At 43.8% G+C, this 25833-nt stretch overlaps 1 pseudogene; it reads left to right on the plus strand.

The window, feature by feature from the left end:
* Positions 1 to 22294: 22294 nt before the first annotated feature.
* On the plus strand, positions 22295 to 23527 carry LOC116896946 (annotated as a pseudogene).
* The last annotated feature ends 2306 nt before the right edge of the window (positions 23528 to 25833 follow it).

The following is a 25833-nucleotide window of genomic DNA, read 5'->3' on the forward strand; positions in this document are numbered from 1 at the left end:
CACAGGGCAGTTTTGGGAAAAGTTAGCAGATGGTAGCTGTAAAGCGCTTACCCAAGGAAGGTGCTCCATAAGTAATATCCCCCTGTCTTTCTCTTTTCCTCCCTCCTTTCTTTTCTCTTTTCTCTCTTCCCTCTTGCCTATCCCTGAACACTGCCAATAGCTGTGGGCACACACATGAGCAAACCTCAGACTAGAGATGGCCAGCCACACCAGAGAGCGTGTGGTTACCCGGAGGCAGCCTGTCACATTAAAATACTGATCTGAATGGCCTACTCCCACTCATCCTCACAGGTCCAGCATATTGTAGCAAATATTCAACATAAAATACCCTGCCACACCTGGCCACAGGAGATAGATGATCTACAAGGAAGTGGGGGAAGCAATAAGAAAGGTATTTGAGGAAGGTGGGGGGATATGGAGAGGATTTCAGGGGAGTTTGAGGAAGGGATAAGGAGGGGGAGGCATTAGAGAAATGGAGAGAAAGAAGGCAAATGAAAGTTATGTTTGTTGCACAGTCCAGGCCAGCCCTGGTGTTAAAACCTATCATTGACCTTGATCATCTTTCCCAAGCCCCTGGGTCAAGAGAGATTCCACAGGCAAACCAACTCCAGAATATCTCTGCCTGACCCTGTCTGTTGGGAAGAACTCAATTCTTCCAACCCTCTCCGGAAAGCCTTTTTGGCCCTCTTCACTGACAACAAAGGGACACCCCATTCTGTGCTCCTCTGGCAACCCCAACTTGCCATATTCACCCTGCATTGCCATCACTCACTCACTGGAGTAACTCCCCCTCACATTTCGAACTTTTGGTTAATTAATAATCAGGAATGAAGTCGAAATTCCATCAAATTGCAGGCCACAGAGTGTGAAGCGGTGCCCCATTCGTCTCTGCAGCCCGTCTCCAGCTGAGGCTGTTTCCCCGTTACCACCTGATGGGTCATGCGGTCAGTTAATATCAAATACAGCCAGCACTCAGCACCGATCTGAGGTCTCAGCATCAGGAGGCAGAGGCAGAGCAAGGCAAGCTCAAGGTCAAGTCCAGCTACACAGTATATTCCACACCAGCCTAGGCTGCACAGTGAGACCTTGTCTCAATAAAACCAAAAAGGAGATGGGAAGGGAAGTAAAATGGAGGAGAGGAGTGGAGAAGGAGTATAGAAGGAGGAGAAAGAGATGGGAAGGGAGAAAGAGTTGGGAAGGGGAAGAGGAAGAACAAGAGGAAGGGCGGCAGGGAGAGAGGGTGGGTGGAGGGAAGGAGGTAGCTTCTATCGGCACATGGCTCAAAGCTTGGAGGTGCCTCTCTCCATTGACAGACTTTCAAACCACCTGGATCCCAGCTCCATCTCCCCCAGGGAACCCTTGCAGGCGCAAAGTCCTTCGAGTAGTAAAAAGGGCAACTGAAGCTTGACTCAGTACAGAGCGAGGCTGTAAGGAGGCAGGTGAGCACAGATCAACGTATCTGAGCGACAAGAATCCATCAAGAAGATGGACACGGAGCACACCCCTTTGATCCTCGGACTCCAGAGACAGCCATGTGAATCTCTGAGTTTGAAGCAATCCCGGTCTACATAGCAAGTTCCAGGCTATTAACGAATACAAAAGGATTCAAATCCCACCCACCTACACACACACCCTACACACAGAGAGAAAATGATGGTGCCTATGGACACAAAGTCATGGGTGTTGGGCTAAAAAGATCACTCAGAGAATGAAGATGCCAGCTACCAAGCCTGAGGCCCTGAGTTAGATTCTCCAGAACCCACAGGCTGAAAAGAGACAACTGCTTCTTGCCAATTGTCCTCTGATTGTACATATCATGTATAGTATATGTGCATACATATAAACATAGATTAGATAGACGATACATGCATACATACACAGAAACATACATACATATATACACACATACATACATACATAGAAAGATAGACACATACATAGAAAGAAGAAAGAAAAAGAGAAAGAGAAAGAAAAAAGAAAGACATACATACATAGAAAGATGGATACATACATGCATACATATATAGAAAGAAAGATAGACAGATACATACATGCATAGAAAGGAAGGAAGGAAAAAAGGAAGGAAGGAATGAAAGATAGATAGATAGATAGATAGATAGATAGATAGATAGATAGATAGATAGATAGACAGACAGACAGACAGGCAGGCAGACAGACAGACAGGTGTGCCTTTTAAAAAGTCATGAATGTACAAAGTTCTGTCTACCCTGCTTATTGGGTAATTTTTTAACTGCTAAAAACATGAAATTTGCAATGTTGACCTTTTAAAATATACTTATTTTACTGTGTGTGTGGTTGTGCACACAGATGCAGGTGCCCATGGGGTCCAGAAGAGGGGGCTTGGTCCCTAGATCTGGAGGTGCTGGTGGTTGTGACCTGCCTGGCACAGGTGCTGGAAGCTGGAAGCTGGCCCTCCGCAGAGCAGTGCGTGCTCTTAGCTGTCCAGTCATCTCTCCAGCCCCAGTGATGGTATTTTTAGGTGTTCAAGTAGTGTCAATAATTGCATTCCTATTACAACATGGCCTTCAACACTAACTTCCTCAATTTTTTTTTTCATCTTCTCCGAGAAGAATTCTGCCCTCATCAAACAGAGGACCTCTGGTTTCCTGGGCAGCCCCTGGCAGCCATTATTCCCCCATCCCTGTGGACAGCATATTCGCTTTCCTTAAAACTTCGTAAAATTTTGTTGCTGTTTTCAGACAGGGTCTCACTGTGTAGCCCTGCCTGGGCTGGAACTTGTTCTGCAGCGGAGGCTGGTTTTGAACTGGGGGTGCTCTTTGTGCCTCTGCCTTCCGAATGTTGGATTTACAGGCATATGCCACATTTAGCTTGTGCCTCGTGCGGTTATTACACCATAAGCATTTGCTCTTTTGTCCAGCTTACAACACTTAATACGCCTTCATGGGTCATGCAGACTGGAATAGGTTCACATCCGCTTCCTGTCTAGGGCCGAGTAACATGTTATCGATTCATTCGGGATGCTGTCTATAACGCTGCTGTGAGCACCAGCACGCACACGCCATGAAGCCTGTGACCTCCCATAAAGCCCTTCGGTTAGTTACATGTCTACAGATGAAACCGCTGGGTCACACGGTAACTCGCTGACTTTCGGGAATCGCCAGCTTCCCACAGGGGCTGCGACGTTCCACATTCTGACTAGCCCTGCGAGAGCGTGCTGACATCTCTAAATAAAGGGCAAGATCGGAGGCCACCTAAGCATCCGACAGAAACTGCTTGCGTGACTTGTGGAGCATCCTCAGTGAAATCCATAAACACAGAACAGTGAGTCCTTTTAATGTATTTACCAATTTTTATGAAGAAGAAGAGTTTCATTTATTCCTTGAGAAAACAAGGTGCTGAGGAGTAGACATGTGAGGCCGCCGTTTACACAAAGGAGAAGAAAATATTTTTTATATAGGGTTTGGGGAGTAAAATGGCTGCCCCTTGAGCAGGAGGGCCTGAGTGGAGATCTCAGCACCCGCATAAGCGCCAGATGTGCTAGTGTGTACCTGTAACCCCAGCTTGGTTGGATTCTTGAAGCTCATTGGCCAGTCAGACTAGCAGAACCTATGAGCTCCAGATTCAGTGAGAGACTCTGTCTCAAAATCAAGATGAAGAGTGATTGAGGAAGACAAATGATGTTGACCTCTGGCCTCGAGGCACACATGTGTGCAAGAAGACTAAAAGTACATATACCATGCACAACACACATCACCCAAGGATAAGATGTATTAACACATATAAATGTACTTGGAAACTAGGAAACAGCCCTGATCCATCACAGGGTTAATTAAGGCAATTAATTAATTTACCCTAGTCAGTATTTCTTTAATGGCCCCCAGCACTTTGAAGGACAAAGAGTTTTATAATTTGAAGAGTATAATCTACTTGGCAATTAAACTTAAAATGAAATAGAATACACTGGACTTCTGAGCATTGTACAGGTGAGCCTTCACCGTGAGTCTGACTACAGGGTGGTCACCTTCAGGGATGTAGAAAGTCTTCCCCCTCTGTAGGTCAGAAACCTCCTCAAAAGGTATTTTCTCTTTTACTTATCCACATAAATTCCCTTTCTTCCTGTTTTCCAAAGCAAACACCAGGGGCCTCTCTTTCCCTCCCCACAGTGAGGCATAGCCTCATGAACTCCAAACCCCAACTCCGAGCCTCCCGTCATAACTGTCTCCCCAAAGCCATGATATGAGCTAAAATACATCCATCAAACACACAGAAAATAATCACCTCTCCTAACACCACAAAGACACAGCATGGGAACAGAAGCCGGAGAACATGACCTCCCAATCCTAACAGGCATGCGGGCTGTGAGTATTTGTGGCCCTGCCCCTGTAGCACTCAGACTAGGAAGTGAGACTAATACTTTATTCATTATCTTTGGACAAACACAGAAAAGCACAGTAGCTCATCTGCATAGAAAAGTCCACAGTGACGCCAAGGAACAATTGCCAAATGCTTGCTTTTGCACTCCCTACCTAGATCCATTCTGCAGACACCAATATTAAACGATCGATTCCCACAGTTCTACTGAGTCCTGAGGGAAACCTAACTTCTGCTCCTTGGCACTGCAGGTCCTGAGTGGCTTGTGCTTTTGATCAGTCTGAGCTGCTTGCTTGAGAATCCACAGTTGACCATCATGATTCCAGAGGAGGCAAAATATTATCAGTCTTTTTAAGCACCATTTGGGTAAAAACATTGCTTAGGGACATACACACTGGTGAGTCACGGACTGTAGAGGTTATTTTGAGCTTTTCTGCCCACTATAGCCCAGCCACATCTGGTCCCTTGTCAAGATAGTAACTCATTAGAAGGACACTCAGCACTGGCTTCCAAACCCATCGCCCAAGCCCAAGCCTCCAGCTCCTCCCTGAGAGCTCGCAGAAGCAGGGAGAAAGCAGCGGCACGAACGCCAATGTGGAGATCACGTGTTCTCAGCACCCAAAGCAAGGTCCTAGATATTTATCTGTTTAGCGAATTTAATCCATAGGAAATGTTAATGCCGTTTTTAAAATCTACAGATTTAAATTCTTTTTTTTTTTTTTGATGTGACACTCCGAGTATTCAAGATGAAGGAAAATGGTGACGCTGAGGGAAAAGGAGATAACAGAATGGTTTTTGAAGCAAGAAAAGTACAATAAGGATCTGCCCTGCTTGCCTGTGCGCCAGGGTCCCCGCTGATCTACTCAGCCGCAGTTCAGCTGAACTTGCCCTGTGCAGTCAGCGCGGTTCCTGACAGCAGAAAACGACGCGTCCCTTTCTCCCCATCATCTCCCTACTCCTCATACGCTGGACATCCCTGCAGTCTGAGGACTTTCTGTATGCCTAGTAAAATCACTTCGGGTCACCACACCAAGGAGCCAACGGCAGTGTGCTCTGTGCTGGGATTCAGCCCACTTCTGTTCTCCATCCCGTAATTTTAAAACCTGAGTCGTTCGTCCGTCATGTAATCAAACCTTGTTTGTAAATACAAATATAATTCAAATCATAATTTTAAATTGGTCGTTAAAATTAAATGTAGAATGGACAACAGCTGTCGTTTATAATTAATTTGACTCCCCTACAGACACTTCAGTCCAGTGTTTGGCAGTTTACTGCCAAATGTTCAAAATTCAACCCCACGAATTACAATATCCCTTTTAAAAGAAGCCAAATATTATAATAAGAGGTGGTTTTTATTCTTTTTTAGGAAAATAATGATAAAATAAAAGTGGTGTTAACACCACCCATTGATAAGGAACTGAAAGCACGTTCGTGTCCCTGGTGCTTCCGGTGGGCTTTCCTCTATTATTAGAATATTCCCTCGGAGCATCGCACTGAATCCGTCCGTGGGACTCACTGTCTTAACCCTGATGTCTGATGAGAAAAGTTTCTAGGCATTTTGAAGTAATCAATATGCAACTTTTTCTTTTAAGCATAAATGTTATAGATCACCGGCGTGCCTGAGAGAAAACAATAAATAAAGCCAAAGTGACCCGAGCCTCGGTTTGATTTCAGATTTGCTGAAAATAACATATTCCCAGGTGAGGCACCAAGTCATCTCTTCTTTTGTGTTAACCAAATGCAAAACTGTGAAAGGCGAGCGGAGCAGGAAAAAGCATGCGCTGAGCGGAGCAGTCGTCTTAAATTTGCATAAGCAAATCACCTTTCCTCGGAGGCAGACAACTTCAGAAATACCTCAACAGTCTCTCCGTCCTCTCACCAGAGCATGAATACACTCCTTCTAAAGAACAGACACGGCCGGTTGCATGCTAAATAACTTACGATAGAAATATATAGCAAAGACAAGTGCACATGTGAGGGGGAAAAGAAGGAAGCGTTCAAGTATGAAACCCCAGCAATTGTCAGTGGAGTTTGAAGGTCGGTGTCATCATTTTAAAGGAGCGAGCTGTTGATGCTCTTTACTTCTTGGTTTGTTTGGTTTGATTCGCTTGCTATTACTATTTATTTCTGGCCAGGGAATTAGAACCTGATTACTATAGTATCTCTCACCCAGGAAAAAATACCTTTTATATAAAACAATCTTCTCCCCAGAGACACCAGCATGCTTAATTCCCACAAAAACAACTGATGTGCTCATATTATATAGGCAATGAGATATAAGTTACATTTCACACAAGCATACAAGACAGATACATATTACACATTTACATCTCTCCCTGAGCTTGATCCCAGGTGGACAGATCCACTCCAAACACACAAAGCCTCAATGGCCATCGTAGACCACACTCAGGAAAGGCAAATTGTTACAAGGACTGCTACCCTCATGGAATGTCTTTGTAAACCAGCCTGTCACATTTCTAACTTATAGATCATCAAAATGTATTCCTTTCATTTAAAAATTCATAATTTCTAATGTGGCTTGATGCTTTCTGCATAGAGTCTGATAATTTAGTATTGTCAACCAAAGACATTTCCCTCTATCCTACAGAAGGCTAAGTTAGAGCCCTGGTTTAAACAGTCCTCGTTAAACACTGCGTTGAACACACTCTTTATACTAATCAGAGGGAAGGCAAATAGCACAGTAAGATTCATTGAGAGTTTGCCTCCCTTCAGCGGAGCCTGTTACTTGAGAAATTTGCTTATTAAAAGAGGGGAAACCTTACAAGGTGGAAAAAAATTTAAGCTCTATTCCTAACATTCAATTATTGCCCCAACCAGTTTTTTGAGTAGTACAAACTATTAATTTACAAATATGGAGCCTTTCTCAGTGGCACTCTTCCAAAAGGCACCAGGTGTCTGATTGTACTCAAAAATCACAACCCAGGAACACTTAGTACAGGCAATACACAAAGGAAAAGCCAACTGAATTCCAATGTTGTTTCAAACCCATCTGCAATCAAGTATTTTCACAACCGAACATAAATTTCACCTACAAACGGGAAAGGTTCTACGTGCATATAAGACACGCAACAGGCAACAGCCCTCAGAGGGATCGCACTCCTCTCCGTGATGTCAAGACCTGGAATGGAAAGGCAAAGTTACGGAGTCGAGATCTCGGCTCCTATTATTTTCCAGTTTTTCTGTGTAAGCAGCAGACCCTAAGAGGATCAGCCGCATTCCATGCCATCAGCGTTTTCTGAGTGCCATGTTTAAGTACTTCTCTGAAGATGCGTGAGTGTGCATGGAGATGAAAGGCTTATGAATATCAATAAATCCAAGAGTCCAACTGCAAACCTTATCATTTTCAAAAATGCATTCTGCTAGGAACGGCTAAAGGATACTGGAATTTGGCTTTCTGGGTTCATACACTTAAGGTACAAATACCGAAATATGCATTAAAGACTTTAGCATGCGGTAGGCTAAAGAAGAGGAGAATCAATAAGTAGCCCCAATTCCAAATAACAGAAAGGTCACTCCACGCCGCAGCCTAACTGGACGGCTTCAACCCTCAAAACAAAAGTCGTCACTATCAACCTTGGTCTCTGACTAGGAAGCGAGCTCTGAAACTCAGGCTGGCGTACAACAAGCAAGCCTAAACTTTCAAGACTGAGGTCTGGCTGCCCTTGAGGGTTCACCTTTATCTCCCCTGAAAAATGCCAATATAAAAATTCTAAAATACCTTCATAAGCCCCAAGGAAAGCCTGTGGACAGAGAGATGATGTGATAGACTCCTTCCTTCCTCTCCTCAGCCGCTTCTCCTCTGTGCGGCTGAGAGCAAATGCATGGAGAGTCAGCCGCATATTTAATTAGAAGCAAGCTGCCTCGCTATCAGTGTGGGGATCTACCTCTCCAATCTCTTGTGAGTCAATCTTTCCCATCTCTGATTTTCTTTTATATTTATGCTAGAATATTTAATTGTAGACAAAAGGTTACTCTGGCTGTATTCACTGCACAGAGGCACAATAATCTGCTTTAAAAGGCTTGACATTTCAGGCTTTTCAAAAAGGCTGAAAAAATTATATCCCTGCTTTTGTTAATCAATGAAGTAGAACTCTCCTGAACAAAAGAATTAAATTGCTTGGTTGGTTTAATAAAACCAACAGAAATAGCTGCTTCCTCTGGGCTTTATTGTGTAGGCATGGCACACGCACCCAGCACTGTAATTCCATATGATTCAGGGCAAAACTCTAATTTCTGCACACAGTTGGATTTTTAAATCCTATTCAGACCCTATCCATTCTGGCTGGCTCTCTAAGGCCAGATTTATCATTAAACTTGACTCTTTTTCTGAAGTGTGGCAACCATATAGCAATTTTAATTTTGTTCCCGTGCCTGCAGCCCTCCCCCCAAAAAAATGTCCATTAAAAATATATTAATCTAAATATCACCTTTTTGTTCTGTTTAGTCTGCAGCTAATGGTTTCACACATCTTTCCAGTTATTTAATTGGGCGGGGGGGGGGACTGAAGGGAATAAAAATGTGGCAGGAGCTTAGAAGTGAACATATAAAACAGTACCTTTTAAAAAAGCACCCCACAATCAAACCGGAAAATAACCATTTTGTTAAATTCACGTTCGTAGCCTAGGTTTGCAAGTAATACCAAGTGTATTTTGGCGAAAGACCTCCGAAGTTCCAAGATAAGCAAAGCGATCGCCAAGGGTGATGCAGACGGCCATTGTTTTATCTAATCACAGGGCAGCTCACGAGTGTACCGAGAAGCCATAAGACCGTCTAGGGAGGTGGCCCTTTCTCAAGTGTTTTCAGATGGGTTCTTTTGTTCTGTTTGTGTTGAAGACACCGAGAAAGGACTGTGTTCTTCCAGGGTTCTACAAGGAAGTAGCTAAGAGTTCAGATGGTTCCTGATACACTCTCCAGGATGTGGGAGAAGAGCAGGGAAAGGGAGCATTTGTTGGCCGAGCCATTTCCACCCAATCCCAAGATTTACAAATTGAGAGCTACCGAGAGCATTTTTCCAAGGTAATGATGGAGTTAAGAGCCAACAGACATATGTATGCCAGACACTGCCTAATGCTACTTCTGACTTAGTCCTGGGGTGAAGGTCACACAGAGGTCATCCAATCCAGTGTTCTATTGGTTTTGCCATCCCCCATCCCCCACCCCTGTGGAGATAATGAATGGCTCGCACAAACCTAGCCATAGTAAGTGCTCAATAAATGGAGACTACCATTGTGCTTACAACCCCTGTCTAATCCATTTCACATTCGCAATAGCTGGCCTCATTACCAATCAGTAGAAATGCCACTAAGCACAACTGGAGACACTGGTTTTCTCTAACAAAGACACGCATTGCTGCAAATATGGGGTGGGAGATTACATTGTTGCCAACATGGGATGGGCAAGTGTGGGGAGGTGGGTATTGAGAATTATCTATCTCAGACTTACAAAACTGCACCTCCTCACACTTTCCGGTCTAGGTCACAACAGATGAGGTTTAGGCTACTTGTTGAGTTACTGCCAAGCTCCAGCTTTCTTCATGATAGCCCTCTCTCTCTCCCTCTCCCTCTCCCTCTCCTCTCCCTCTCCCTCTCCCTCTCCCTCTCCCTCTCCCTCTCCTCTCCCTCTCCTTTCTCTCTCCCTCCCCCCCTCTCTTCCCTTCCCTTTTCTCCTCCTCTGCCTCTCTCACTCTTCCTGTCATTCCCCTTTAAGATTCTGTCTGTGTGTCTGTCTGTCTGTGTCTATGTGTCTGTTTGTCTGTGTCTGTGTCTATGTGTCTGTCTGACTACACTGGCGAATACCTAATTCGCAGCCCTTACGAGGCTAAGGCAAGAGGTGAAGAACCATGGACTGCCTCTGAGGCGTAGCACAGCACGGAAGGGGTAGCAGATGTGCCACGGACCCTCAGTCACGTATGTCTTAACTCTCCACTTCTCATCAAATGCACTTATCTCAAAGTGCCTGGCACCGAAGAAGGTTCCAACTGCTCTCAGCCTTCAGACAACTCTGGTGCTAAACCAGGGACTGGCTCTGAAGAACACACTAGAAGTGGGGGTCCCAGCTCGGTCCTGGGAGTGGATTCTTTCACAGCTCTCATGAGTAGGTTCCAGTGGCCAGCCTTCTGAAGCCAGCAGCCCTCCACGGAGGCTTGTCAGCCACTGGTTTATACCAACACTGTGGTTACAGACCTTCTGGTGGTCATGGCTCTAGCATCGCTGCTGAATGCAGACAGGAGCAGAGTGAGGTGCAAAGCAAGCGCTCTGACAGACAGTCAGCAGCTCCTCTGGTTTCCTTCCTCTCCTAAATGAGTTCTGAGTTCTGAATGAGTTTAGGATTCTGAAGGGTTGACTTTGGCATTTGTCAGTGTAGACATTGCTCTCTGGAAAACAGGTTACCATTTCCTCAAAATGTCAAACACTTGCCTACCACACAAAGGAGAAGTACCTTCCTATACCATACGTAAGAGAAACAAAAACCTAATCCATGCAAAAAAAAAGTGCAGTTATTCAGAACAGCAGCATCTTTAAAAGTTCCTAAACCCCATATATTTCTTCACTGAGGAATGGCAGAAAGAACAAAAGAAAGAGAAAGAAAAGAAAAGAAAGGAAGGAGGGAGGGATAAGAAAGAAAGAAAGAAAGAAAGGAAGGAAGGAAGGAAGGAAGGAAGGAAGGAAGGAAGAAAGAAAGAGCGAGCTTGTGGTACACCCACACAATGGACTATTATAAAACAATAAAAAGGAAGTTTTGACTTGTGTGACAGCATGGTGGTCCTTAGAAGCACTTCACTAAGAAGCAAGCCACTGAAAGCCATGTGTTCATATGAGTTCGTTCATCTAAAGTGCCCAGAATATGCAAAGATAAAGAGAAACTACACTAGTGACTACCTAAGTCTGGGGGAGATGGGTAATTATGTGAGTAGAAGCTAAATGGTGTTTCCTGGTCTGTCACAGTCCTATTGCTGTGAAGAGACACCATAACCAAGGCAGCTCTTACAAAGGAAAGCACTGAATTGGAATGGATCAGAGGGTGCATCCATGAGCCATGGCGGGAAGCAGACAGGCATGGTGCTGGAGCAGGAGCTTTACCCCGGGATCTATGGCAGCAGGCAGAGGATGAGATACGGGTACGAGCTTTGGAAACCTCAAAGCCCACCCCAGCAACACACCTCCTCCAACCCGGACTTCCTTCCGAACCATTCATCAACTTGGAACTGAGCATGCAAACATATAAGCCTATGGGGCAGGGGGCACTCACATGCAAACCACCACAGGGGCATGGCTTCCTCTGAAGTTGGATAAGGACAATGTTCTGGTATGCAACTGGTGATGGTTGAGAACTGGGCTCCTCAAGAGGGCTGATGTATGCTAGGTGGATTCCATTTCAATAAAGATTCTCCCCCCCCTTCTGGTGTGTGTGTGTGTGTGTGTGTGTGTGTGTGTGTGTGTGTGTCCGTCTGTCTGTCTGTGTCTGTGTGTCTGTGTGTGTCTCTGTATGTCTGCCTCTGTGTGTCTGTGTCTATGTGTCTGTCTGTCTGTCTGTGTGCCTGTGTCTCTGTCTATCTGTGTGTGTGTCTGTCTGTCTGTCTGTGTCTATGTGTGTCTGTGTGTCTGCCTCTGTGTGTCTGTGTCTATGTGTCTGTCTATCTGTGTGTGTGCCTGTGTCTCTGTCTATGTGTGTGTGTGTGTGTGTGTGTGTGTGTGTGTGTGTGTGTGAGTCTTGTTGCCTTTTGTCTAGGGATCTCCACATCTTTCATTCTAGTTCAGAGCCCTGTATGTAAAGAAACCCAGGAGTTCAGCTCTACCCCCAAATTCAGCCCACATCAGGATACTGCTTTTCCTTGGAATAAAACCTAAAGGCCTTTGGCTACCATGAGAAAAGGCAAGTTCTGTTCTCAGGCAAAGACTCACCACCAAAGGCAGGGTGGACAGAACATGGAAAAAACGATGGTGAAGGCTATGATGAGAAACACTGATGGGAACCAGTCAGTATCCCCCTTCCCATGATGTCCAAGGGAGGCCCACAGGGGGAAAAAGTGGTGGACTGGCCTGTCTGCTATCAAGCCTGGAACATGCAGATTGGATCCATTTGTTAACTCAGTCATCTGGGAAGAATTTGTTGAAATTCTAACTCTTATATATGCTTTTTCTGAAATTTTTTATTTTTAATTATGTATTTGCATGCTTGTCTGCTGGGGATTTGTGCATGTTGGTGCAGTGCCTACAGAGGCTAAAAGAGAGCTTCAGATCCCCTGGAGCTGGAACCACAGGCAGTTATGAGCCAACTGATAGAAGGGCTGGGAACCAAACTCAGGTCCTCTGCAAAAACTAAACACGTTCTTACCCACTGAGCCATCACTCCAGCCCCAACTGTTATATTTATATCAGCCTTAGGGGAGTGTGTGGAATGTGTGGTGTGTGCATTTGGGGTGTGTGTGTGTGTGTGTGTGTGTGTGTGTAGCCCACAGGTCAGTCTCAGGGGCCGTTTCTCAGGTACCATGTGCCATCCCCATTGAGACAGAGTCTCCTGCTGAGTCCTGAAGCTTGCAAGAAAACTGATTGACCTGTCAATCCCAGGAGTCCGCTTACTTCCACCTTCCCACTGCTGGACTAAAGGCTCATGTCAGCAAGCCTAGCTCTTTACATGGATTCTAGTGACAGGACTTCAGGCTTGTATGGCAAACACTTTACCAAATTAGCCAGCTCCCTAGCTTGGGGTCAGGTGTTTGACAGTCCCAAGTCTTTCTTCTCAAGCTTCACCATGGTTAAAATAAGTTCATGATTGGTTTTCCTTTGTTTTTATTTAAATTAAAAGTTTTTTTCCACATTGATGGATTGATTGATTGATTGATTGATTGATTGGCTGATTGACTTAATATGAGGGGGTGTGGGAACCTCAGCTCGTGCATGGAGTCAGTTCTCTCCCACTGCCTTGTCAGACTCCACAGCACTGCGCCGTCTCTCCAGCCCCTAGAAGAGCTCCTTGCTCCTGAGTTCAACTGTTTACTTTATGGCCTCAGTCTTTGACTTTAGGAAAGCCATTTTGTGAACCGTGTAGTGCCTGCTCAGAGTCAAGCAGGTTGGCAGTCATACTGTCAGCAGGCCACGTGCCCAGCAGAAGCCCATCCTACACTGTTAAGTTTCATTTCTAGAAATTCTATTGGGTCCTTTTATAGCTTAAGTTTCTTTCTTGGTCATCCTGGTGTTTCCCCCAAGACCCCTGCTTGCAAAATGTATAATTGTAATTTCAGGCCCTGCCTACTGAGTTTTTTATTATTATTTCTGGCCACATCAGTTGATTTTCTTCCTCTGATGGCTCTTGTTTACCTGAATTTTTTCCTATATCTGGCGATGATGTGAGATGTGGTTTTACCGTCTTGAAACATAGTTTTGTGACATGCTGGATTTTGTTGTCTACCTTTAAAGAGAGCTGGCTTCATCCCAAGGCTCTCAGGGATAACCTGCCTTGAGGACCGTTCAAAGAGCTCTTTCTTATAGAGGTCTCAGTCCGTGCTAGGGAATTCTGAGAACTCTCTGTAAGGCTGGGTGTATGATTTCCATGCATAAGGTGGGGATGAGGTCCAGACTTTGAGGACTCAAGAAAGTGTTGGGCTGGTTCTTTCTGATTTCTGCTTTCCCCTGGCCTCGGAAAGCATCCCTCTAATGCCCCTGTGCAGGCCTCTTAGCATAGCCCCCTCTAGTTTTCTGTCTGACAAACTTTAGCAGCCTAGGTTTTCCAGAGCTGTGATTGTCCCTTCAACACAAGAAAACCACCAGGCTGCCTTGATTTCTCCTCCTAGTACTGAGCCACTCCTCAAGGAAGAACTGCCAAACACCCTCAACTCTTTTCTTTCTGTCGCAGATCACAGTCTTGTACTTATTTTTATACAACTTTCAGGGCTGGAGAGATGGTTCAGCCAGTTAGAGCCCTGGCTGCTCTCCTAGAGAGCCTGGGCTTGACTCCTAGCACCCACATAGTTCATAATCCTCTGTAACTCCACTGCCAGGGGATCTGATGGGTTTTATTCTGATATTGTTGAATCTCTAAAGATAGTTACTTGATTTCCCAGTAATGTACAAGGCGAAGAAAGTTTTCACAGCTGTTAATTCTTAGGGAAGGAAGTCCATCTATTTTATTAATATTGTTTAATGACAAATCATAATTACATGTCCATTTGGTGCTACATCCAGCACAGTTTAAAGAGGGACCTGTCTAGGGTGGAGAAAATGCAATCACACACAGATACCCAAACAAAGGCAGGGATCAGGTTGACTGGGCTCTCAGGTGGAGAAACTGCAGCACTCTGGACTCTCAGAGTGTTTATTACATAGGGGAGCACAGAGAGTGGCGCTATTGCATACAAGGAAGCAGCATGGATCATGGAGGCAGGTTTCATTATCTTAGTAGGAGCAGTCTCTGTAGGGGAGCAGTCTTTTAGCGATAAACATCCAAGGAGGAGAAAGCTATGGTGGACATTTACTATGGACACCATTCAGTTCCACACAGGGCCCAGAGGAAGGCTTTATAATTTCTTCCTGAGCCTCACCTCCAGGAAGAAGGCTTGTGATTACTCCATGGATCTGAGGGTTTAGTGTCTTTGACATTGGTGACTCCTCTTGACACACAATCACTCAGGGCTACACTCACTAGGTTTTTCTCTGCTTCCTACAACTTAAGAAGTACAATGTGACATCCTGAGGTCCACACAGGTGCCTGTCCTGGAGTGATTCCTAGCACACTGTATATATGCAGGCACATGTGTATGCATGTGCAAAAGCCAGAGGCCACCCTATTATCTCAGTGGTACCTGTGCCATGACTGGGCCTGGTGTCCAGAAAGTTCCAGGGATCTGTAACTCTGCCTTCACATGTCAGAAACACGTTTCTAACATGTCCAGCTATCTTTTCTTTCTCTTCTCTTCTTCTTTCTTTTTCTTCCCTTTTTTTTTTTTTTTTTTCATTGGCTTTTGTTTGTTTGTTTGATTGGTTGGTTTAGTTTGGTTTGGTTTTAGGTTTCATTTCTTTTGGGGTTAGGGTTTTTTTTAGACAGGGTCTCTCTATAGCCCCGGTTGTCCTGGAACTCACCGTGTAAAACAGGCTGTCCTTGAACTCACAGAGATCTGCTTGCCTCTGCCTCCAGAATGCTGGCATTAAGGGTATTTGCCACTAAGCCTGGCTCAATAGGTTCAAATAATCAAAGAGTTCCTCTTGCTTACACAGCAAATTCTTTACTACGGACTGAGCCATCTCACCGGCTCACTGATGCATTTTTAGAGCAGGTCGACTTCTCAGTCTTCTCTCCATCTGGACAAAAGACCGGCTTGGTTTTGAAGTCTGAAGGGACACTGGACTAGAACCAGTCCACAGCACTCAGGGTTCTGTCTGAGGCACCAGGTAGTGACCTTGCCCTCCTACTCCTGCCCAACTCAGGTGGCTTCCCCTGCTCTAGGGCCATATTGTCTGATTTCTTTTGTGTCTCCAGCTCCTGTTTTCCAGGTCTCTCCTCCGTGGATCGGCATTTGATAATACATCTTTTACTCCATCCCAGTAGCTGTTGTGAAGCAGTTTCCTCTGAAATTAAAACTTGCTATCTTGAAGACAAGCTTGATAAAACGCTGGATGTTAAAGGTGAGGTGAAATTACGGCATGTTTTAAAGGATGGCAAATCCATTAGAATGGAAGTAAATAATTCAATGGCTTCAGAAAAGCCCTAAAAATGGCCAGGTTCACTAGGTCCCTCCCTTCCCAAGCTTACATAAGCAGTGAGGGCTGCTGTGAAACACTCTCAGACAATCCGAGCTGCCTGGAAGAAGCAGACACCAGCCAAGGGGCCTAGAAAAGACTCAGGCCAGCAAAGCTACCTGGAAGGACACTCTCCAACATGTCGAGCTGTCTGCAGGTTGTTCAGTGAACTCCAGGTTTCCAGCCTTTGTGGGCTGTCACTAATGTTGGTGGGCTTTGAGGATATAGGCATCTTGGAGCCATTTCTGCTCCTGTAATCTGTCACCCTTATTCCTTTAAAAAATAAACAATAAAACTCACAGATTCACCGAGTTGGGCTTTGTGGTATCCATACTTTGGTCTGTCATTGGCTCACTACCTGAGGTGAGTAGACATGGTTTATCCCAGGAACAGTGACACATGATATAAATGGTGCCTGAACATGGACAACAGAACTGATGATGAGCTGGGTAGTGATTGCAAAATCCTGATTGTGGACGGCAACTCAAGAAATGGAGGCCGAACAGCCTCAGGGTAAGACATCTGTGAGGTGGAACCTACCTTGTCTTGCATTCCTTGGTCCTGAAAACCTGCTGGGGGCAGCAATGGGTGAAGAAAGGACAGACACATGTACAAAAGGCTGAGATGAGGTAATGATCTGTGGTCCCTCTGAAGGAGCCACACCAACTGTGAAACAACCCAGCACTTCATTTCATGCACCATGTGCTGCACTGTACCATCCAGAGGAGGTAGCTAGTCTCAGTAGGAGGACCACTCCCAAGCTGTGAAGATACGGGAGGAGGAATAGGCTGCAGTGGCTGTTTTTTGTGCACACATAAATCAGATGTCTTAGCCTATTTCCTGAACCTGACCAAAGGAAGGCTTTGTCAACTCCCCAAAGTCTGAGATACTGGTCTTTGTTAATAACACACCTTCCCTTGGGACATCATCCACTCCGATCTTCCTCAGCTCCCAACAAGGATCCTGAAATGGCTACTTTTTCCTATATGGTATGAGATGGTGTGCATGCTTGTAATCTTAGCATGGCTGCTGAGACATGCAACTAAGGCTGAGTTATCCATGTAAAAGAAAAGTCTGGGTGGGGAGATCATGAGGAAAATACCAGACTCCATAGTGACACTTCTATGTGGTACAGGGTGGCGTGTCCGCTTGATGAGTAAGTAATACTCAGCGTGTGAGTACAGAGATCCCAGTGTCTAAGGCCAAGAAGGCTACTCAGTGTGGCCACTGTTATATATAATGGACATGTGTCTAAGACCAAGATGGCTGCTTTGTGTGGCCACTGCTGTGCACAGTAGATATGTGTCTAAGGACAAAATATGCCAAAGGCTCAGTGGGGATTTGCTTGTGTAAGAGGATGAAATGAAGATGATGTCAGGGTGTGGTGGTTTCTATAGAGATGGCTCCCATAGACTCATGTGTTTGAATGCTTGACCCAGGGAGTAGCACTATTAGGAGGTGTGGCCTTGTTGAAGTAGGTGTGGCTTCATTGGAGGAAGTGTGTCACTATGGAGTCAGGTTTTGAAGTCTCAGAAGCTCAAGTCTGGCCAGTGTGTCCCATTCTCTTCTGCTGCCTGGAGGTTCAGATGTAGAACTCTTAGCTACCTCTCTAGCACCATATCTGCCTGCATGCAGCCATGCTTCCCATCATGACGATAGTGGACTAAACCTCTGCAAAACACCCCTAATGAAATGTTTTCCTTTATAAGAGTTGTTGTGGTCATGGTGTCTCTTCAGAGCAATAAAACAATAACTAAGGCACATGCTGAGTCTTAAGCGTTGGAAGGATACAAGAAAAATTACCAGTTAAATCTGTACTAAAGAGCTTTCCCTGAACCCAAAACTTAGAACCTATAGAGTTTGATAGTAAAGAGAAAAAAATAAGACAAAGACAAAAAAAAAGCATAAACAAATCAGTGTTCAGATCACAGTGTCAGAGAAGACTCCATCCATTCAAGAGTTGAAGGGGTGAATTTATCAGGGACCTTTGGCCAAGAAAGGTGTGTTTGTGGCTTTGTTGAGTCCCACGGTCTTTGAAAAGTGAGATCACTTTCTGCAGATCAGAGTTACTTGGGTCAGTATATAACAGCTCTGTGGTGCTGAAACAAGTAAAAACCACACAAAGGAAAGAGTCAAACATATCACTTGGAGACTAACATGTCACTTGGAGACTAACATGGACAGATTTTCAGCAAACCAGAGTCCTAGGGAATAAGCCTATAACAAATTTGGTGCTGGGGAGTCTTAGAAGACCTTCAGGACTAACAGATCACTGTGGTGGTATAAAGCAAAACCTAGGGAAATTGCAGGTGATTTCTACTGTACCTCTCCAGAGAGCAGGATTTCTCAACTTTCCTAATGCTGCGATCCTTTAATAAAGTTCCTCTTGCTGTGGTGACCCCCCAATCATAAAATTAACTCATTGCTACTTTATAACTATAATTTCATTACTGTTATGAATCAAAACATAAATATCTGATATGCAGGATATTTGATATGTGATAGTGTCATTCGACCCCTAAAGGGTCATGACTCACAGGTTGAGAACTGATGCCAAAGAGAAAGGAGTTCTCACTGTGGGGACCTTCCCAACCCTTTCTCTAACAGTGACTATGGGCAGTCACTGAGGACCATGAAGGATGACTGAATGTCCCAGGTTAAGTTGTAGATGTATTGATCTTTGGTTAATGTTAAAAAATATTTAGTGGCTGGAGAGACTGCTTGGTGGTTGAACACTTGCTGCTTTTGCAGAAGACCTAGGGACTCAGTTCCCAGAACCCACATGGAAGCTCACAATCATCTATAACTTCAGTTCCAGTAGATTCAATGCCTTCTTCTGAACCCCATGGATATGTACAACGTGCACCCACATTGTACCAACATGTACAAACGTGAAAGAAAAAATGGATTCAGCTGATGCTAGAAGCAAGCATTCTGCACATCCTGGGGCCCCCAAAAGTATCAAAAGTAATAAATATCAGTTTAGTAAACATCTATGTAAAACAATACAGGCAAAAGAGATTAAATGTGAGAAGGGGCAGACAGCTGTTTTTTCCAAGTCAACTATGTATATTTCTCTTCTGGGCACACAGACTGCTCACCCGGCCAAGGAAGTGGAGATGAGTGATTTCTCCATTGACCTAGGCTAAGCTAAGCAGCTAGTGCCTGCTACATTTAAGTTCCTCAGGGTAAAGGAAAAACAGGGGTTTTACATACATACTCCAAGCTAAAACAGCTGGATAATTGATACCGATAAGCAAATATGTTTATGCTGTACTACACCTTGCTAACAGCTTAGTGTTTCCTTAGCAAACTTCTGTGATGACCTGACACTTGCTTAGAACAGAAAGCTGACAAAAGTCACCACAGTTCCTTATGGGATGGTGCTTCAGCACTTTGCATCATTGTCCTGTCCTCTCTGTAAAAATATTTCTACAGTTTATCAAGTCCTGCCCTCCGCCCCATTCCCAGAGAATGGCACTACAGGAAGTGTCCATGGGTCTTCCCACATCAAGACAATCAAGATAATCCCCACAGGGATACCAAATGACTTACTTAGAGTTTTTATTGCTGTGATAAAAAAAACAAAAAACAAACAAAAAAAAAAAAAAAACACCATCACCAAAAGCAACGTGAGGGAGAAAAAGTTTACTTCAGCTCATAGCTTGTAGTTCACCATCCAGGGAAGCCAGGACAGAAACTCAGGGCAAGAACCTGGAGACAGGTACTGAGGCAGAGGCCATGATGCTTACTGGCTTACTCCTAATAGCTTGCTCAGCCTAATTTCCTATAGCACCCAGGACCATGGGCCCAGGTCCTGGATACTCTCACATCAGTTACTAATTAAGAACAGGCCCCACAGGCCAATCTTGTGGGAACATTTCCCAACTGAGATTCTCTCTTCTCAAATGACTCTAGCTTATGTCGAGTTGACATAAAAATTAGGTAACACACCCAGAGACCCCTCTCAGTCCTCTCTGGCGAGTCTAGGTTCTGTCAAGCTGACCCTTAACTCTAAGCATAATATTGAACACTGCTGCTCTGAGTTCTCTCAGCATTATTTTCTGAAATTCAAAGTCTACTCCATACAACTCAAGTCAGGACCCATTCCCAACAAGCATTCATAGGTCCAACATATTTAGAAGGAGAATAGAAGAAATAATATATTGGAAATAAATATATTTTGTGACTTTATTTCTTCATACAAACTAAATATGTTTACAACACAATATATATCCACATGGTCCCAAAATTACTGTTCACATAATTATGCCAGAATTTAAGTATTTTGACACCAGCTTTACCTCCCATGAGGTAGGCCATTTTATATTTATAAATAAACTAAAGGGGATTAGTAAAACCACTGAATGATGATATTGCACTTTTAATTAAACATGCTAAAATAGATGTATGATATATATACCCCATATGTTAGTCAAAATCAAATGCAAATTTCAACAGGCAATTCAGTTTCAAAAAACACAAGAATGTCCACTTTCTTAAATAGAGTTACATATACATTAGTTCCTTCTGTATAATATTTTCCTAATTTTACATTTTTATATTTAAATAAATTTCCATTAATAAAAAGTCAACATCAACTCTAGGACTGGAGGTGCTGGCTGAGCATATGAAAGGCCCTGGGTTTTATCCTCAGCACTGCCCAACTCAAAGTCCAAATACAGTTGTGTAAGTGTATATCAAGTAATTCTATTTCTTTAAAGATTTACTGTGTGACTCTGCATTTGTTTGGTAGATGTCTAAAATATTTAAAGATGTGATGCTTTCCTTCTGGTCTGCTTCCCCACCTAGGCCAGATCAATGGGCCCATTACCCTCCACACCCTACAGCCTGCCTGCTTCCCAGGAGGTCCAAAGTTGCAGGAACACGGGAGGCCTGCTCTAACTAGAGACACTAGAGGCTCACCCTACAGATAGCACTCTCTGCCTCCAAGGAATTGGCTCTTACCCAGGTCACAGAGCTCTACCTGCTTTCAAGGAGGCCAGCTCCAGTCAGAGACTACCAGGCCAGTTAATACCAAAGATAACCAGATGGTCAGAGGCAAGCTCAAGATCACAAGCAATAGAACCCAGTGCAGTTCGGCACCACTGGAAACCAGTCTTCCCACCACAGCCAGCCCTGGATACCCTAACACACTTGAAAAACAAGATAATGACCTAAAACCCCATCTCATGAAGATGATAGGGGCCTTTAAGGAGAAAATAAATAACTCCCTTAAAGAAATATAGGAAAACACAGGCAAACAGGTAGAAGCCCTTAAAGAAGAAATAAATGAATCCCTAAAAAGAAATACAAGAAAATATAATCAAGCAGGTGAAGAAACTGAACAAAATGGTCCAAGAACTAAAAATGGAACTAGAAACAAAAAAGAAAACACAAATGGAGGCAACCCTGGAGATGGACAACTTTGATGGAATGAAATCAGGAGCTACAGATGCAAGCATGACCAACAGAATACAAGAGGTAGAAGAGAGAATCTCAGGAATAGAAGATACCATAGAAGATATTGACACATCAGTAAAAGAAAATACAAAATGCAAAAAACTCCTAACCCAAAATATATAGGAAATTCAGGACACAATGAAAAGAATCAAACCTAAGAATAATAGGAATAGAAGAAGGAGAACATTTCCAGTTCAAAAGGCCAGAAAAACATCATCAATAAAATCATAGAAGAAAACTTCCCTAACCTAAAGAAAGAGATGGCCATGAACATACAAGAAGCCTACAGGACTCCAAATATATTGGACCAGAAAAGAAAATGCTCTTGTCACATAATAATCAAAACACTAAATGTGCAGAACAAAGAATATTAAAAGCTGTAAGGGGAAAAGACCAAGTAACATATAAAGGCAGACCTATCAATCACATCAGACTACTCAACAGAGACTCTGAAAGCTAGAAAATCCTGGACATATATCATCCAGAGAACACAAATGCCAGCCCAGGCTACTATACCCAGCAAAACACTCAATCACCATAAATGAAGAAACCAAGATATTCCATGACAAAAAAAATTTTCATAGCAAAGCTGAAAGAAGAGAATCATATACAAATAATACAATCTCCAGCAACAAAAGTAACAGAAACTAACAATCATCTGTCTTTAATATCTCTGAACGTCAATGGACTCAATTCCTCAATAAAAAGACACAGGCTAGGATGACCTTGAGCCCTCAAAAGCGACATGGCGGTTCTCTTAAAGCTGGGCATTCTCTGCAGTGGCCAAGGAGCTCGAGCTCTGTCACTCCGAAGCCGGGCGGTCAGACCTGCTTTTGTGTCCGCATTTCTCCAGGACCAGCCTACTCCAGGATGACGTGGCACCCAGCACATCCACCTGTCACCAAGCCACCAGTCTGGTTCCAAGGCTGCATCTCTCCACTGGACCAGTGAGAGGGTTGTCAGTGTTTTGCTCTTGGGCCTGATTCCAGCTGGGTACTTGAATACCTGCTCTGTGGTGGACTACTCTCTTGCTGCAGCCCTCACCCTGCACAGTCACTGGGGCATTGGACAAGTGGTTACTGACTACGTTCATGGGGACGCACTGCAGAAGGCTACCAAGGCAGGCCTCTTGGCAGTCTCAGCTTTGACCTTTGCTGGGCTTTGCTACTTCAATTACCACGATGTAGGCATCTGCAGAGCGGTTGCCATGCTGTGGAAGCTCTGATCTCTTGGTGTAGCACTTTGATTGTATGCCTCCTTGCCTCTGCTTTATCAATGCTGTTCACCTCACAATGAAGAGGGGATGAAGAATAAATCCGTTGGTGGGCAGAATGTCTTGTAATTACATGGCTATTTTCAGAATTTATTTGTTGAGGAGTTAGGTTCACTCATTCGTGAGTCTGAGTCCCATTGTCACTGAGTCTGGTTGCCAGCTCATGTGACTCATGGTGTAACTGAACATTTCATAAGCTCATGTTGCCTTCGATCACTATTTCTTAAGGAGAGCCAGCTAATTGCTGTCAGGATAAGAGTAGACTTCTCTCCTCAGACCGGGAGGGAGGACTGTTCATTTGTGAGTCAGACTTTGCATGAAATTGAACAGTATTCTGTTTGGAACCTTCCACTCTTGTTCAGGTGGCCCCAGCTGTTGGTGGCTCTGTTTCTAGGGGACTTTTAATCAGGAGATGCCCTCAATTACTGATGATTTTAAGTCTTAGGAAGGAAATTGAGGAAAGTTAGATTTTGGGAAATTCAATTTAGGGAGCTCTCCTTTGTAGAAGGGTTCAAATATGACAGATCGAAAACAGACTTACTCTTCAAATGTCTCTCACTTGTGCAGGAATGAGCTGTCCAAAAAAAGTAAGACTAAGTAATAAACTGTCTTCCCACTGTGGGAGTTGTCAATGAGAAAGTGTACTCTGGAAAAGCAAAATTTTTAAATAAAATATTATATAATGGGAAAAAAAAGACACAGGCTAACACACTGGATACATAAACATAATCCAGCATTTTGCTACATACAAGAAACACACCTCAGTAACAAGGACAGACACTACCTCAGAGTAAAAGGCTAGAAAAATTTTTCCAAGCAAATGATCCCAAGAAACAAGCTGGAGTAACCATTCTAATATCGAATAAAATAGAATTTCAACCAAAAGTTATCAAACAAGATAGGGAAAGACATTTCATATTCATCAAAGGAAAAATCCACCAAGAGGAAGTCTCAGTTCTGTACATCTATGCCCCAAACACAAGGGGCATATCAAAGCTCAAAACTCACATTGAACCTCACACAATAATAGAGGGAGAGTTCCACATCCCACTCTTAAAAATGGACAGGTTGGGGTTGGGGATTTGGCTCAGTGGTAGAGCGCTTGCCTAGCAACCGCAAGGCCCTGGGTTCGGTCCCCAGCTCCGAAAAAAAGAAAAAAAAATGGACAGGTCATTGAAACATAAACTAAACAGAGACACAGTGAACTAACAGAAGCTATAGTCCAAATAGATTTAACAGGTATCTATGGAACATTTCACCTCAAAACAAGAGAATATATCTTTTTTTCAGCACCTCGTGGAACATTCTCCAAAACTGACCATATAATCAGACACAAAACAGGCCTCAACAGATACTAGAAGATTTGAATTATCCCATACATCCTATCAGATCACCATGGACTAAGGCTGGTCTTCAATAGCAACAAAAACTACAGAAAGCCCACATACACATGGAGGTTGAACAACTCTCTACTCAATGATAACTTGGTCATGGAAGAAATAAAGAAAGAAATCAAAGACTTTATAGAATTCAATGAAGATGAAGGCACATCATACCCAATCTTATGGGGCACAATGACAGCAGTGTTAAGAGGAAAACTCATAGCTCTGAGTGCCTTCATAAAGAAACTGGAGACACAAGCAACTTAATAGAACTTGTTTGAGCTCATGGTTCCATCACAGTGGAGAAGCCGACAGCAAGCAGCAGGCACAGCTGTAGGTTTGAAAGCTGAAAGCTCAGGGCTTCTATAGTAAACACAAAGCAGAGTGGAAGTAGGGCAAGGCTTTCTCCAATCTGGTTCCCGGTGACACTTCCTCTAGCAAGGGCATGCCTTCTAAACCTCTTCAAACAGCACCACCAACTGTGGGTTAAGTTTTCAAGTGCCCAAGACTCCGAGGGACACCTCATTCAAACCATAGCTGTCTTAGTAAGTAGCCAGTATACTACATAGGATTGGAAGCCACAGTCACCAGAGTGCACACTGCACTCTCAGAACCTTTCCATCTTCTATAACTGAAACTGTACCCATGACCAGCATCTCCCTGTGTCACTTGCCTCAGTACCTGGGAATCACCACTCTACTCCCTGTTTTTGGGATATTCATACCATGCAGCACTTGTCTTGCCTCTGGCTGACTTCATTTAAAATAATATCAAGGGTCACCCACATTAAAACATGTGATAGGAATTCAGCCTTCATTCTTAAAAGTTACTGGTTCCTTTCTTTCTTCATCCCTCCTTCCTCCTTTCCCTATGTATGCATGTTTAGCCATTTAAATCTTCTTTGGAAAAGTATTTACTCAGGTCCTTTGACTATTTTGAAATCAAGTTATTTGTTCTGGTGCAATAGAGTTGTTTGAGTCTTTTACACAGTTTAGATATTGGCTTCTAAAAATAGTCCAGTTTTGCTGCTACAATAAAATACCCTATATTGTGTACTTTAAAAGAATTTATTTAGCTCATCGTTTGTTTCAGACAGTATCTGTTTTCCAAAGGCTGGCCCCAAACTCATAGCCCTCATCCTGTCTCCACACCCCAAATGTACCACCATGTAATGCTCACTCGTGGTTTTAGAAGTTGATAATTTATCGAGTAGCCATATCTCTTTAGCCATGCGGTTGATGACATCACAATGATGGGAGCAAGTACTAGTGAGATCCTATGACAAAGACAGGAAGCTAGAGGAATCCAAAGAAATCCAGGAGCCAAGTTTGCCAATGTTATAGCAGCCCACTCTTGAGGAAATTAACCAGAGCCTTTCCAAACTACATTAGTCCCTCGTGAGGGTGGATCACCAACAACTTAATTATATTGTAATGATTTCCACTTCTTGGATGTCCTACAGACTCATTAGCACGCTGTAGACCAATCTTGTATCCCGTTAGTCTTAGGGAATACAAACCATATCCAGACCATAACAAGCCTCGGCTACACGGCTTGCAATCCTGTTTCCATCCCTAGGCTGCTCTTCACTCTGCTCTTCTTTGCTGTG

The sequence above is a fragment of the Rattus rattus genome, chromosome 3 (genome assembly GCF_011064425.1).
Source record: "Rattus rattus isolate New Zealand chromosome 3, Rrattus_CSIRO_v1, whole genome shotgun sequence".
Lineage (NCBI taxonomy): Eukaryota > Metazoa > Chordata > Mammalia > Rodentia > Muridae > Rattus > Rattus rattus.